Below are 14,369 nucleotides of genomic sequence, written 5' to 3' on the forward strand. Positions count from 1 at the left end.
AGGCACAGTGGCACAAATGTATACAAAATAATGCTAAATGGACAACCCAAATAAGCCCTCAGGGCTTGTTTCCATTAAGATCTTGTGCATTCAATTCATAGGTACATACATATAAAGACAAAATATGATATGCAGTAATATGCAAAAATATCATATATACGAGTAGTAATAAGAAAGAAATATATGTACTGTAATCAGTTTGGGGTTCGTTTCCGGTGATGAGCTTAGACTTTTTACAGGGGCCAGTTACAATTTGCAGTCTTTTGGAAGAGGGTAAGTCCTCCATTTTGCTAATAACATAAAGGGCATGACCTTTACACCATATTATAATAATTGTAATAATAATAAAGTCAATTAAGAGAACCGTGTGTCGGTATGTGAGAAAAGTTATATTGGCGCATTCGGGCTGAAGAGCTGATTAAGAATCCGTTGTCCGATTGTATTTTCGCCCCCTAGTGGCCGAGATAATAGTGAAAACTGTTCAAAAAGAGTAAAAACAAAATCGGACACCAAATTACGCATCAGCGCGCCGCCCCGAACTCGCTCGTATAACTCTCCTAGCACACAGACATACGGTTCTCTTAATTGATAGCTAATTGGTTAGCCTATCTCGCTTAATATCTCGAATACAATAAGGACTTAGAGTCCAATGTTTGGATATGTTGTTCAGCTCACCGAGACGCACGTGTGGATATCTTGTTTGTCCCTCTACGACACTTTTTTTATTTTTGACTTTGCCTGTCAGTATGGGTCAACGTTTTACGCCTCTATGTACCTTGGACAGTGTCAGAAGCAAACGTTAGAAGTGTCGTAGCGGGACAAAAAAGACATCCACGCGTGCGTCTCGGCAAGCTGTAGAACATATCCGAACGGCAGATTCTAAAAACGTATCGTTATGGAGATATATTGTGTTATTGCGCAAAATACGTTAAGATTATACCCCAGCCAATTAAGGAGAACGGTAAGGCCGTGTGCTAGGAGAGTTATACGAGCGAGTTCGGGGCGGCGCGCTGATGCGTAATTTGGTGTCCGATTTTGTTTTTACTCTTTTTGAACAGTTTTTCACTATTATCTCGGCCACTAGGGGGCGAAAATACAATCGGACAACGGATTCTTAATCAGCTCTTCAGCCCGAATGCGCCAATATAACTTTTCTCACATACCGACACACGGTTCTCTTAATTGACTTTATTATTATTACAATTATTATAATATGGTGTAAAGGTCATGCCCTTTATGTTATTAGCAAAATGGAGGACTTACCCTCTTCCAAAAGACTGCAAATTGTAACTGGCCCCTGTAAAAAGTCTAAGCTCATCACCGGAAACGAACCCCAAACTGATTACAGTACATATATTTCTTTCTTATTACTACTCGTATATATGATATTTTTGCATATTACTGCATATCATATTTTGTCTTTATATGTATGTACCTATGAATTGAATGCACAAGATCTTAATGGAAACAAGCCCTGAGGGCTTATTTGGGTTGTCCATTTAGCATTATTTTGTATACATTTGTGCCACTGTGCCTTTTTTTTGCAAACTGTTAATGATCAATCAATCAATCAATCAAAATCATCAAAGTAACCCAGAAAATCCACATCTACAGTAGCACTGAGAAACACTGCCTTGTAGCACGGTTGATGAATAACACTGTCATCAAAGATCTCACTCTTTAGGATTTCTCTTGCATGCTGTAGTCTACATACTGGGGTATTGTATACTACAATATACTATGTTGAATTAACCCTTTTTGTAATACGGCTTATCTGACTTTTTATCTGGTTTAACTTCACATATAGGTCTAGCCTTAAATGCAGTATGATTTTGCAGTAAGTCGCTTTGGATAAAAGTGTCTGCTAAATTACTGTAATGTAATGTTTTAATAAGGGCATTGTTATTCAATCACTCCAATCAAATTAAAAAAGCAGAATTTTTATTTCACCAAATTGCAGGACAAAGTTAATCGTTCAAAGAAAACAATTTAGTGCAAGATACAGGTAAACATGCCAAACCAGATGCAATCTAAATAACATACGTGTCATTTGTGAAAAAACAGTTTAGATAGATAAACAACATACATGCATACATAACACATTGGACCAAATATTGTGATGAACATAGATTTTCTTTTGAATTTCTCTTTTAACTAAAACATTGCAAAAATAGCCGAAGAAGTCTCCATAGTCTCTCAGCATCTGTATCTAAGAATACACAATGAACTATAGTAATCCTATGATCCTGGCCAAAGGAAAAAAAGTCAGTGAGTGACCAGTAACTATAAAGTACCACGATACTTGACCATATGACTAATGTGTTCTGATTACATTAGGAGTGCTTATACTTGTTTATAATGTAATTGTAATTATAGTGCTACAAGCATATTACATTGCATTTATACTTGACCGTGTGAGTCCTTATAGAATGCTGTATAATGTGACATGCTTATTGTTATAAAGCATTATGAGTACTTATTAGTTCTTATGACTATAATTATACAAGATTATAAAGAAGATCATATAGCATTATAAGTATGCTAATAATGATTACATTAGATTAGATGTCTTCATTATCCACAAGGGAAAATTGTTTTGCTCAGGTCAATGCATACATTCAAGACAAGACAATACATACATATACACCACAATCAAAACACATAGCAAAGTACTTCAATTCTATAAAATTCTAAATTTAAAAGAAAGCAATGTCCTCTCCACACTTGTGGAGCACGCAGAATGTGTTTGTGTATGACTTCACGTGTTCGACCAGGTGAGGTGGATCAGGTGTTAGGGGGTTTGTGTTTATTAAGGAGTCCAATGGCAGAGGGGATGAAACTGGCACTGCCCTTTGCCTTCCTGAATAGAGGCACCATATCTCCTAGGGCAGGACCTGCTGAGGTTATGAGTTGGGTCTCTCGCGATCTTCCCTGCTTTCGTCACTGTCCCCAAGGTATTTCTAAGCACTATTGAATGCATTATAGACATGAGATGAATGTCTTGGAGGGGCTAGGTTCTGTGGATGGCATCCTGGCCGGGCTCCTCCTCCGTCTCACCAGGTCCAGGACCTGAGCGTTGCACCAGACTCCCCCACTCCAAACATTTCATTCTGGTGTGATGTGATGGTTTCTTGGCCCGTGGTGGTACTGCAGCTTGCTTGAATGGCCCTCCTTAAAGGCCTCACCGTGGATTTGTTGGGCTTCTTCCTCACGGAAGACACAGGCTGGGGCGCCAACCCATACTGCTCCCGGATGCCGTCTACATTCCGGCTGTCACCCGTCTCTCCGTCCATTCCTATGAGCCACTATAAATAGAATAACAAACAAACAGTATTTAAGGTTAAGGAAGATTAATGGGACACACATAACATATTGAGAACTTACAGAGCTTAAATACATTTTGTTTGACTCGGTTCCACAGATAAATATTATGAAAATAGCAGATCTACAAGCTCACAACGCCCCGCGTTACGATGCGTTGTGAACTTGTAGATCGACTATTTTCATAATTGTTGGCTTTTTCTTACAGTATTCGCCAATTTGGCCAATGTTTTACCTGTTTTAATAGAATAGTCTGTTGATTACTTTTGATGCAGTAATGGTCTTTTTTCTTTGTCATTTTCTTTGGTATTAAAAAGGTCTTAAAAGTCCTTAATTGTCACTTCACTGTCATCTGGGGACTCCCCCAAAATAATGTGGGGAGCCCCTTGGGGTCTCAACCCACAGGTTGAGAACCACTGCCATAGAAGGACCTCTACATATTAAAATCTTCAAAGAGAGAAACAGAAAATCAGGAGAGAGTAACCATTTATCAGCCCCCCCCATGGCCAAGTGTAAACATATGTTAATTTTTACCCTCTTCAACCTGAATTACAAGAGAAATTGGCATGTTATTTCAGTCCACTTTAGCTCATGGTTAATGTGCCAAAAAGTGCTGCATTTGGTTCAATGTAATGGGACCCAGGCAGGATCAATGAGTGTTCTTTATGAGGCCCCTACAACAGGGGTCTTCAACAGGGGGTCCGGGACCCCTAGGGGGTCCTCAGAGTTGCTACAGGGGGTCCGCCAAATCTCTGTGTGATAGGATCATTGTTTTTTACATTAACCACTTGAACCCTATAGCATCCTTATTCTAAGGACAACTTTAGCCGAAAATAGCAGATCTACAAGCTCACAACGCCTCATGCTGCGAGGAGTTGTGAGCTTGTAGGTCTGCTATTTTTGGCAAAGAGGGGGGAAAAGAGCAGACCAAGTACAGAGTGAAAGTATTGGGGGTTTAAGTGGTTAAATGTCTGAAAATACACAGACATTAACATGAATCCAACATCTATGAAATCTGCAACACAACTGTATAGTGGGGGTCCCTGTTTGATAGCTCTCTCAGTTAGGGGGTCCCTGATTCATCTCTCTCTCAGTTAAGGATTAGGTCGCCCAAAATGTTAATAAGCCGTCCGGAGTCTCTGTGCAGTGTATTAGACCGTAGTATCAATAAAGAAGTGTTTTAATCCCGCCTGTGGACGATTCTGTTGGAAGTTCCCAATGGCGGTAGTGACGGGCGCATCAGGTCAAAGCCGGAATTACACTCAATGTAAACGGGAATAAACGAGGGGGAGGAATGGCGTTCGGCCACAGACGGGATTAAAACACTTCTTTATTGAAAAATATTGACTAATACATTGCACAAAGACTCCGGACTGCTAGTTAGCATTTGGGGCAACCGGGTAAGCACCGTATATGTTGCATTTGTACAGGAGAAGTACGGGATTTACTGGTGCATCATAGTGCGAAGCGTTGTTTCGTTTTAGCTAGTTAGCGTAGCAACGTGCAACCTAACCAAGCAGTCTAGTTAACTTATAGTCGCTTATAGTCTTTAACTTGTCCAGTCAGATCAAACAACTTGCTACATACTAACATGTGAACAATGACACCATGGCCTGGTTCTATCATTTTGTGGTGTATATTTAACGATGTATATCTTATAAATGCAATGAACGGACGGACACTTACCCTGAAACAGCTGTGTGCAGACTGCAGAAGTGGTATCCGGTCTAGCGGATGCGGAAACGTATCCACTAGACCGGACGTACAGTAGTAGGCGTATTCTAGTATGCACCACGAATTAGCGGTTACGAGTTAGATAATATGTATTTTAATTAGAAATACGTTTAATATGTATGGAAACTAGGCTATGTCAAGGTTGTGCCGGCCTGGTCCTCAACAGAAAACCGCTGCATTTAACTTTTTAAATTATCTAAGCACAATTATTTATTTATTATTATTATTATTATTATTATTATTATTATTATTATTATTATTATTATTATTATTATTATTATTATTATTAATCTATCTATCTATCTATCTATCTATCTATCTATCTATCTCTATCTCTATATCTGTATAGATAGATAGATAGATAGATAGATAGATAGATAGATAGATAGATAGATAGATAGATAGATAGATAGATAGATAGATAGATAGATAGATAACTCCTCGGTTTCAAAGTAGCCCTGAAACGTCATATCATGACAGTCATGACGAAACTTCAACCTGATATTTGCACTTTTTTCATTTACGGCCTGTACATCTACATAAACGTTTAGATTTCAACTATAAAGTGCTTACCCCATGGCCACGGACGTTACAATTATGTACGGTCCCTCAAAAATACCCGTATATTCCGTGTTGTTCAATAAAAAGCCTTTTAATCCGATTGGCTGCCAAGAGTTATAAAGTATCAAAGTGCAATACACCTTCCGACCGATAGGATCAGGTAGTTAAAAGCGTGGAGAAAATGGCCACCAATCGGGTTAAAATGCTTTTTATTGAACAATACAAAAGATACAGGTATTTTGGAGGACCCGTGCAGAATTGTAACATCCGTGGCCATTAGGTAAGCACTTTATATTTGAGATTTGAACGTTATTGTAGATGTACCGAGTGTAATGGAAAAAGTGCAAAAAAAAGAAACCTCATGGGCTTGGAAAAGTCAAACTAATGTCCCGTTCTCAACAAATACTCATCGAAAACTTACCAAAATAGTATGAAAATGCTCAGAATAATACATTGTTTTTTTGTGGGTGGTGGTGTGTGGTCTAATGCAGTTAAAATATGCTTTTTAGCACGTTCTGTCGTTTCAATGAGATCATATAACCAGGGGTTGATTTGCATACTGCCGGGAGCGGACATACACACACACACTCCACACACACGCACACACACACACCATCTATATGTCGTATTTGCCGTCGGCGGCGGCCCGCGGCGGCAGGGTGTGCTGTCTTGGGGGATGGCTTAAAAGACTATATCTGCCGACTTGGGAATGAGACCGTGTTGGTGTGTGTGTGTGTGTGTGTGTGTGTGTGTGTGTGTGTGTGTGTGTGTGTGTGTGTGTGTGTGAGAGAGTCTGAGAGAGAGGTGTGTGTGAGAGAGAGACAGAGACAGAGAGAGAGACAGAGAGAGAGGTGTGTGTGAGAGAGAGACAGACAGAGAGAGAGAGAGAGGCAGAGGTAGAGGGGGGAAAGCGAGCGGGATGGTGAAGGATACAAGAATCTAAATGCATGTCAAAGTGACAGAGTGAGACGGGTGGAATAAATGGTAAAAAACCTCTCTCCGATCCATGTCATAGGCATCAGTGTGAGGATATTTAACCATTAATTTACATTATAGAAGGCCAAACAACTCCACCTCATAAATAAAAGGGGCTTTACGTCAGTTTGTTTTGCACTAGAGCCCATAATACCGTGAAGAATGATGAGCCTCTCTCTGCTTTAAGAGATTGAAATACTAAGGAAACGCAAGATTGTGTGTGTGTGTGTGTGTGTGTGTGTGTGTGTGTGTGTGTGTGTGTGACTGTGTGTGACTGTGTGTGTGTGTGTGTGTGTGTGTGTGTGTGTGTGTGTGTGTGTGTGTGTGTGTGTGTGTGTGTGTGTGTGTGTGTGTGTGTGTGTGTGCTCGCTCACATGTGCAGGCAATACCTCTTATCTGTTCAGCGTGGGTTTTATTTACCAAAGCAGACTGAGATGTGGATAAGAAGCGTGGAGCGTCAAACACAAGCGGACAAACAGACCGACCGACAGCCAAGACGGACAAAGAGAGAGATAAGACCAGGGGAGAGAGAGAGAGAGGATCACATCGCCTACAGCACCGAGTAAAGCCCTCCACTCCATGCTCAATCCCACACTCAATCATGCACTTCCCACATGCCGGAGCACACGGGCGCACACGGTTGGAGTAATTGGATGGATGGAAAGCTGGATAGATTGGTAGATGGGTAGGTAGATACCAGTGGTGGAAAAAGTACATTTGTTTTTGCTTAAAGGGATTCTAGGCAAGTTCAGAGATCAAAAAAAGAAAAAAACTGTTGTCAAACATCACCCCAAACCGAAAGTAAAAAGTAAAAACAGCGCAGCAGAAAACAATGGCGGCTCGTTCTATTTTTGTCGGGTGCACTCGGTTCCATTCGGTTTCACTCGAACAGTTCACACGGACACGGATGCACACGGACGCACACATGCGTGCGTTTCATTTACGTCCCGGATACCCCGATGTCAAAACATAAACAGTAGGGAAAATACGGATTTCAGAAAGAGGACTGTGTTTCAATGCAGGAAAACACCCCAGCATCATTATATAGTGGCTGATAGAGGGGAAAAAATGCAAAATATATATATATATATATATATATATATATATAAATATCTTTTAAATGTAGGCTTAATGTTGCCTAGAATCCCTTTAAGTAAAAGTATCAATACTGCAATGTAGAAATGTTACGTTAAGTAAAAGTCCACAATTCAAAATGTACTCGCATCAAAATGTACTTTAGTACCAAAAGTACTCATTATGCAGAATGTCCCATTACCCAGTTTTGAAAATATCAGATCTACAAGCTCACAATGCGTCGCATCAGCTTGTAGATCGGCTATTTTCAAATGGCCGAAATGTATATAGGGCTGAAGTGGTTACTGTATGTTTTGTAATAATAATCAAAATCTACAAAGTAACTAGTAACTCAAGTTTTCAAATAATTGTAGGGGAGTAAAAGTACAATATTTGCCTCTGAGATGTAGTGGAGTAGAAGTAAAAGTACTGAAAATCGGAAGTACTCCTGTAAAGTAAAAGTACCTCAAAATTGTACTTAAGCACAGTACTCGAGTAAATGTACTACACCACTGCCAGAGCAGACGGACGCACACGGTGGAGTAATTGGATGGATGGAAAGCTGGATAGATTGGCAGATGGGTAGATAGATACAATAGATGTATAGATGGAGGGATCAACTTCAGCTTCATTGTCACACCACAGGTTTATAGGTGTTAACAGGTGGGCGAAATTCTACGTCGTACAAGCTCCCATTATTTTCACCAAAGGGAATCATCAAAGAGATATAGGAAGAAAAGAAGGAAAACGGGTCAGAAATGTCAGATATTCCTGGGGGCGACCATGACCGAGTGGTTAACCACGCTGTCAGGCATCAAACCACTTAGGCTTTGATGCCTGACAGCCCGTCCCGGGTTCGATTCCTGAGCCTGGCGGCGGAGTTGCTGCATGTCACTCCCCGACTCTCTCCCCTGTTTCCTGTCTCTCTCTACTGTACTATCAAAAATAAAAGGCAGAAAAGCCCCCCCACCTCCACCCCACCTAAAAGAAGATATATTCCTAATATTCCTAATATAATATTAATAACCAGAGGCTGGTTAGATAGAAGGATGGATAAATGATATGAAAAGACACATACCTACCATTATGGTATAAATGGTCCTAAGGATGAGAGTCACATATTGCCCTTATCATAAAGGCAAACCTTTTCAAAGGATTTAAATTTAATTTATAAAAATCGCGAATAGCAGATCTCACAATGCGTGGCAAGTATATACTGTACACAGTGCATTGTATATCTGTTGACAGGATCCATGTAGGACCCTATAGTACCTAAAGCTGTCAATCTGAGACTGATCACAGCGGGTCATTTAGAGGGAGGAACAGCAGATCAGCACTTAACACACACATGTACGCACAATGACTGCACACACACCGCCACACTCATACTTAGAAGGATGAGGGGATTAGAGAGCCAGGGGGTTTGTGATGGCTCAAAAACAGTGCAGTGGGGTAAGAAGAAGAAGGGTGGAAGTGATGGATGTCAAAGGTCATGGAGGAGGACTGTGTGAAACAGACTGCCTGGCTGCATGACGCCTAATCCCCCCTCCATGCTATCTAGAGTGTTGGTACCACCGGTTACTCTGAGTAGTCTCTGTCTGTCTGTCTGTCTGTCTCTCTCTCTCTCTCTCTCTCTCTCTCTCTCTCTCTCTCTCTCTCTCTCTCTCTCTCTCTCTCTCTCTCTCTCTCTCTCTCTCTCTCTCTCTCTCTCTCTCTCTCTCTCTCTCTCTCTCTCTCTCTCTCTCTCTCTCTCTCTCTCTCTCTCTCTCTCTCTCTCTCTCTCTCTCTCTCTCTCTCTCTCTCTCTCTCTCTCTCTCTCTCTCTCTCTCTCCTCCCCCCCCTCCCTCCCTCCCTCCCTCCCTCCCTCCGGACCCTGCTGGGGTCCTCTCGCACCTTTACGCTTCGTTCATGTCTCCAAGGTCTTGTTAAAGAATCACAGGCATTTGTCTCTGGTGCTCTTGTCGCCCCTCTCATGAGGCGTCTCTGTCTCGTCTCTTACAGTACCTGCTATCTATTTCCCAGTGCTCGCTTCCTCCTCTTCTTCTTTGAGAACGCAAAATAAGGCTTTTTGAGAACGCAAAATAAGGCTCTTACATTTGGTCAAAATGCAGTGTTACTCCCTGAGGTGTTTCTCTTACTGCTACTCTGCCAAATTCACTGCTGAGCTGGCACAAAACAACTTACAAACTGACCTTAGGTATTAACTCCTGCCAAAGCAAGAACAATGCAGAAACCAATGTCAAAAGACCTTTCTTTTTGTTTCACTTTTATATAATGTATAATTGGCATGAACTTGTCATGAACTGGTTTTAGTTGGTTTTATCCTTGGGTTAATTCCCAAGTCCTAGTCTTTTCTCTCACTCCAACTTGTCTCTCTGTCAGTCTGTTCAGCTTTCACTCGTGTCTCTGTGCCACATTTTCTTTAGAAGGAAACTCCTTATTTCTCTATTTCTTCCATTTTATTTACATACAGAAGGTTGCATGGTAGCTAAAGGCTCCTAAAGTCGAATATTCACTTTGTCATACAAGCCTGTCACTTCAAGCAGAAATATGTTTGAAAATCTTTTGTTATCAGCTATTTTCAGCAAAGAGCCCTCGCTGCGGTTGCAGCCAATAGCATTAATTTCCGTTAGCATTTCGGGACCGGATGTAGCAAGATGGCGGATTTGAAATTGCTGAAATGAGGCTTAATTTACGGTCTGTAGAAACCAAGGAGCGTAACGCTGTTCATATTTCTTATGGTCTATGAAAGGGAGGGAGACAGATTGAGAGAGCAGAAGATGGAACTCCAAAGGCACAGGACGACATAAGAGAGGAGGAGACAGTGATAGTGGGGGACAGCCCTCTTCCTACACTGTGAAATGATCAATGATCAATTTAACACAAATAGTGCACAAATGTAACCAAATGGACCCACGTTTGCACACCCTACGAGTTACAAATTGATTGATTACTGAGAATTTTACAGTGTATTCAGTGTTTTGAGAATCAAAGCACCCTGACTTAAACTACATTACTGTGTAATAGGACAATTAGCAGGGATTTATCATGGCAATTACAATGAAGAGCACATTTTCCGCCTAATTGTCGGGGGCCAAATTGATTTCTGTGGGCAATGAACGCAACAGAAGCGAATTCAGGCCAGGGGGACAAAATGACTGCACACCGAAATTAAGAACAGAAAATATAATGAACCAAGTGTAGGCCTGAAAAGTGCATTGGTGCAACAGAAGCGAATTCAGGCCAGGGGGACAAAATGACTGCACACCGAAATTAAGAACAGAAAATATAATGAACCAAGTGTAGGCCTGAAAAGTGCATTGGTGTGGTTGTGTGTATATGTGTGTGTATGTTGCGTGGAGCTCTACACAGCTCATTCGCCACGATTAGAGAGTTGCTCGGTCCCAAATCCCAGAAGCAGACAAGGCTGTGATTGGATTTAACCCATTCAATCCGGGAACGCATCTCTGTCACTTTAGATTTCTTTGGCTATTGAAAAATAGCAGATATACAAGCTCATAGCGTGGCACCGAGTACCGTGCAATGAGGTTGTAGATCTGCTATTTTTTTTTTTAAATCAGGAAAATCTGGAAAAATCAGGAAAATTATTTTTTGAAAAAACTTGTTGCTATAATCAGTGGTTCTCAAACTTTTTCATGTCAAGAACCACCCAAAATTATTTGTATTTGGCCGCGGACCCCCATCTCAAAATGTTTTGTTCCAGGGACCCCAGAGAAGCAAAGATTTGAGTTTAAAATGTTTGCTTTAAAAATACATATATTCAAAGATTTGCAAAAATGTTCACAAATAGCAGATCTACAAGCTCATAGTGCGGCACTCGGTGCTGCGCTATGAGCTTGCATATCTGCTATTTTTGAATAGCCAAAGTATAAAATAATGGTTTAAGTGGTTACACAGATACGTTCCCGGTTTTAAAGGGTTAAATTAAACATCTTCTCCGCTCAGCGCTGCCTAATGCGACGTGGAAGACCCTCCCTTCACACCCTAGTCCCCCAGACTCATCTTCCCTTCATCCAACCCTCCCTTCCCGTTTCACTTCTATCGCTCTCTTTCTTCTCTCGTCACTGCAGTGTAACAGTGCACCCTTCTCCCGCTGTTCTGTGATTCTTTATTTCATTTCTCTCGTCCTCACTAGTTCGTTTTCTTTTCTCCTCCAAACGGTCCTTGTCCCCTTAAATAGACAATTCTCTTTAGCTGTAGTAACTCTATGGATTTTACTGTGTGTGCGCTTCCTCCGTGTGTGTGTGTTTGTTTACTGATGTGTTTATGAGTGTGGGTACTGTATGTGTTTGTGTACATGTTTGCGGGATAGAGTGATAGAGTGTTCTTCTGTGTATGCGTTTCCCCCCGTGTATACCTGTTTTGTGTGTGTATTTTTGCACGTGTGTCATGTGTGTACATCTAGTATCTTCATGTGTGCATGTGTGCCTCACCAGCTGCTGCTATGAGCAGTGCTTGTGGTGGTACTTGGCTCCCTGTAGGACCTACTGTATGTGTGTGTGTGTGTGTGTGTGTGTGTGTGTGTGTGTGTGTGTGTGTGTGTGTGTGTGTGTGTGTGTGCGTGTGTGTGCACGCTTAGCGCTGTGCTGGATCATCACATCTCAACTGAGCCAAGGCTACTGCTGTTGCCGCTAATGGCCTGCTGTTCTCACTGCATCTGGAGACACACACAGACACACACACACACACACACACACACACACACACACACACACACACACACACACACACACACACACACACACACACACACACACACACACACACACACACACACACACACACACACACACACACACACACACACACACACACACACACACACACACACACAATCCCATCGTCTTCATTTGCCTCTTGACCATCCATCCATCCATCCATCCGTCCATCCTTTTGAGGATTCATTAATGCTCGTTAAGAGAAAGAACTGGCAGTGTTGTTTTATTGTGACACTCGGCCCAGAGTGCTGCATTTGTTGTCTCTTGTTATAATGTACACATGCACACACACACATTTTTTGTCTTTTGTTATAATGTACACATGCACAAGTGCACACACACACTCACACGCACATGCACACGTGTGTGCACACACACACACACACACACACACACACACACACACACACACACACGCTCACGCACTCTACAGTTTACTCTTTCCATTCTATGTCCCAGAAATATCACTAGTATAGCTTTGGGGGAATACTAAGCCCAGCCCAATGGTTCAGCTAAGATGTAATTTCTCATTCTTGTTTCACTGCCAACTCACTTCATTATAATGAGACCTCCCGGTCTCTCTCAGGACCGCACCTTTACCTTTCCCTCGCTCTCATCTCTTTCACCTGTGCCGTCTGAGTTATACTTGCAGTATAATTGCGTACGGGTGTCGTGCACCGAAAATAGACGATCTACAAGCTCACAACGTGTTGCACTGCGACACGTTGGGAGCTTGTAGAGCTGACACTTTCTGTGCGTGACACCGGGGCACAACAAAGTATAATTCAGGTTTAAAGTTGTGGTATACTGTTCGCTTGGGACTACTCAGTGAAAACTGCTCCCTATGCGTGTGTGCGTGTGTGTGTGTGTGTGTGTGTGTGTGTGTGTGTGTGTGTGTGTGTGTGTGTGTGTGTGTGTGTGTGTGTGTGTGTGTGTGTGTGTGTGTGTGTGTGTGTGTGTGTGTGTGTGTTAATTTGTAGTTCTGTTCCTGGTCCTTGTGGCAATCTTAAGTGTCATTACCACCATCCTCGTTTATTCCTCTACCTCCCCTATGCAGTAAAATGAGTGCAACAGTAATTGAACTGATGATAAATACTGCAGGAACAAAAACACTTCAACGCCATATGGTTGAGCGGAGTCCCTCAAGGCTCTATACTAGTGTATTTTCTTTGTTCTGTTATTGTAGGCCAATGTGGGTTACGCGTTTGCAGAAAATAACCGAATGACAAGCTCACAACACGTTCCCCACAATATGGATTTAAGTGGTTAAGTGCAGCATTTGGGCAACAGGCGATTGTTACTCCAGCTACTGTACTCTTTAGTATTCAAAAGTACAAATTACAAAGTACATTTTTCAAAAATTGTCAGAAATGTTCAGAAAGAGTGAAAATAGCCAATCTACGAGTTTGTAGATCGGCTATTTTCACTATATTTGAAATAGGGCTTAAGTGGTCAATTCATAATATTTGTGTAGGTTTCGGTCCAAAGAGTCCCTTCCTAGAAATGTAGTGGAGTCAAAAGTACGATATTTCTAAATTAAATGTAGCGGAGTGAAAATCAGCTTACAAAAAGCTAAAATAAAAAACTAATACTCCAAAAATGTACTCGAGTAAATGTACTTAGTTACTGTCCACCACTGTCTGTATTGGCCTCTGGAGAATCCACAGAAGATAAGACAGTATTACTGCTGATAGTAGCAGCAGCTCTCTGCTCTCTCCTGGGAGTCAGGCACAATGTCTGGTCTGAAAGAACAGTACCAACCGGAGAGGACTCATCCATATTTCAATGAGAGAGAGTGTGTGTGTGTGTGTGTGTGTGTGTGTGTGTGTGTGTGTGTGTGTGTGTGTGTGTGTGTGTGTGTGTGTGTGTGTGTGTGTGTGTGTGTGTGTGTGTGTGTGTGTGTGTGTGTGTGTGTGTGTGTGTGTGTGTGTGTGTGTGTGTGTGTGTGTGTGTGTGCGCGCGTGC

At 41.7% G+C, this 14,369-nt stretch overlaps 1 protein-coding gene across 1 annotated transcript in view; it reads right to left on the minus strand.

Annotated features, from left to right (window-relative positions):
- The window catches only part of spata20 (spermatogenesis associated 20), a gene marked incomplete at its 3' end in the record, with an annotated part of 46,491 nt that overhangs the window by 16,219 nt on the left and 15,903 nt on the right, over positions 1-14,369 (minus strand). The gene's annotated exons all lie outside the window — the stretch shown is intronic.

Source organism: Gymnoscopelus microlampas (assembly GCF_963454915.1).
Source record: "Gymnoscopelus microlampas genome assembly, chromosome: 14".
NCBI lineage: Eukaryota > Metazoa > Chordata > Actinopteri > Myctophiformes > Myctophidae > Gymnoscopelus > Gymnoscopelus microlampas.